The sequence below is a fragment of the Portunus trituberculatus genome, chromosome 44, assembly GCF_017591435.1.
Source record: "Portunus trituberculatus isolate SZX2019 chromosome 44, ASM1759143v1, whole genome shotgun sequence".
Taxonomy (NCBI): Eukaryota; Metazoa; Arthropoda; class Malacostraca; order Decapoda; family Portunidae; genus Portunus; species Portunus trituberculatus.
The window spans coordinates 27,938,688-27,941,087 of record NC_059298.1 but is presented as its reverse complement, the minus strand read 5'-3'; the positions used below and the strand labels follow the sequence as shown (position 1 = coordinate 27,941,087).

The 2,400-nt window shown below is 40.7% G+C and overlaps 1 long non-coding RNA gene across 1 annotated transcript in view; it reads right to left on the bottom strand.

Annotated features, from left to right (window-relative positions):
* LOC123518918 overlaps positions 1-2,060 on the bottom strand; it is a 24,532-nt gene extending 22,472 nt beyond the window's left edge. The window contains exons 1-2 of the long non-coding RNA XR_006678918.1: positions 1,933-2,060; positions 1,764-1,818 (exon numbers count right to left, since the gene is read on the bottom strand). This is a non-coding gene — a long non-coding RNA (uncharacterized LOC123518918). The remainder of the gene's footprint in view (positions 1-1,763; positions 1,819-1,932) is intronic.
* Between the last annotated feature and the right edge of the window lie 340 nt (positions 2,061-2,400).

The following is a 2,400-nucleotide window of genomic DNA, read 5'->3' as shown; positions in this document are numbered from 1 at the left end:
ATTCCCTTTTGTCTGCGTAGTCTTTGTACATACTAATCCCGAAAAACAGTAGAGTTTAGTCTTTTATAGAACTTTTAAGGAAGGTGGTGATTTGCTTTGTTTGTGATGATTTTTTCCTGTTTTGTTGTATAGCCAGCTCGGTCTTTTCACCTGAACCAGAGACAAATTTAGCAAGTACCATTCACCATCAATCATCTTATGTATTATGATTTATTTTATTACAGTTTAATGTATCTTAACATGCAATCATATTACCTAGATTCACTTAATTATTGCTATAATCTAGTGCTCGAGAAAGAAAAAGGTGGGAGGAAAGTAACGTATCACTTTTATGGACCAACTTTAAAACAAAACGACAACTTCCACTGCTCTTCAATTTGTCGTTTGTATATCAGGATGTACATTTTTTTTCTTATGTTAAGGCCTATAGCACCTGTAGACATTATTGAAGAGTATGTATGGTAAGCGCTGTTCAGCTTCCACCTATTAGTGGCGCAGGCAATCCTATTTATAGTGGTACCCATATTAGGGCCCATATCACCACTCAAGCGCATCTTTGGTGTAACCACCGAGAACCTGGTTATCATGGTGACATGTAGGTAACTTTAAACCACTCGACAAATAGCGTAGTTTCAAGGCGGTACGTGGTGGGATTCGAACCTACGCATGGACGTCTGTCTGGTCCCACGCTCACCACCTTATCTTGTGTGTTGCGCTGTAATTCACTTATTGGTAGCTTTAGGTGTCAAAAAATGTACAACCAGGCTGATAATTGAACAACTTGCATTACTCGTATCATTACCAGGTGTGTGTGTGTGTGTGTGTGTGTGTGTGTGTGTGTGTGTGTGTGTGCGCGATCATTACGTAGTGCGCGGCCCTGATAATTACTTTCCGGCTCCAAACACACATTGCTGCAGGATAATAAACTCGGTCTAGTTGTTTTAACGGAGGATAGAAATTAAATTCTTCCCTGTAATACTGAGTCACATTACCACTGAACACCGACTACTCTCTCTGCTATGGTCAATATGGCTGCTACCACCACCACCATCACCACCAACACTACCACTACTACCGCCGCCATCACCTCTATCCATATATACCTGCAATAATAATGATGCCTATAAATGCCATATGGCGGAAAAAATGAGATGAGGAAAAGAATAAAAAGGTAATAGAGAAGGGCAGCGAGAATCGTAAGCACCAAACACAGGGAAGAGAGAAATGGTAGAGATTTGAAGGGTAAGAGGAGAAAAAAATGGAAATTAGATGCCGCAACAGCTTAGGACATATGGCACCGCTAAAGTTAACGGGAGAACGCTACAGTACATCTCCCACCAGGCATGGATTCGAACACGAGCCCCTTTAACCAGCTACGCCACTCAACACCCGTTGAAAAGAGAGTGCGTAGCAGAAACAACAGGCATAAGACGGGAAACAGCAGAGGGAGGTGCAAAGAAAGACAAATAGGCAACATAAGAAAAAAATGAGAATAAACGACAGGCAGAGACAAGGGAAAACAGATGGAGAGGCATGTTGCAAGACAGTTATACTTCAATTTTGGATATTGTTTTTACCTTTCTTTAGAGATTGTCACATCGGCGGGTTATTTTATCTTTAATTATCTTACACCAGCTCCCCTCTCACATACAAAAGGAGATGATATAAGCAAGGAACACAACATTATCAAACAAATGAAATAGAAAGGAGTGTGAAGAACATTTTGAGGTTGACAACGAGCTCAAAAACTTTAATAGACATACCTTGCCACCTTAATGCAGGATGTGGTCCTGCCTGACCAGCAGAGGACAGAGTTATCTGGCAACGAAACAAACAAGAAGTTTTAAGAGACAAACTCAAATATAAAAGAACTGAATGTATGAAGAATGAGGATAAGCTACCAAAGAGCACAAACACACGTAAGAAACATACCAATGATGGTAGTAGTGATACATCAGATTGTTCAGCCTAGTCCAGAAAAGTGAGGCTGCAGTCTCGCGTACACACACACACACCACAGTAATCCTCCAAGGCCCAGCTGTGTCTGCCGTGGCTTGCCGTACTCCAGACTGTTCGAATCAAGAGCTCAATGCTTGATTCTGAACTCTCGAAGTGTGATGGGCAAGATTTTATTTCTATCTTCTTTTTTGCTTTTCTCTTTCTATGTTTCCTTTTTTTTCATTGGAACTCCTTCATTATAGCCTTTATCATCAGAAATAAGGGAGAAAAGCAGACGTACAACAGTGATACTTTTTAAAAGCTTACTAAACACTGGTGAAATGTTTCATGACTGGTACTAAGCCCGCGGAATACGAGTAGTGTTGCCATCGCCACTGCATTACATTTCAGCAACGACATGAAAGAAGACCAAGTCACTAAATAAGTCATTGCTGAATAACT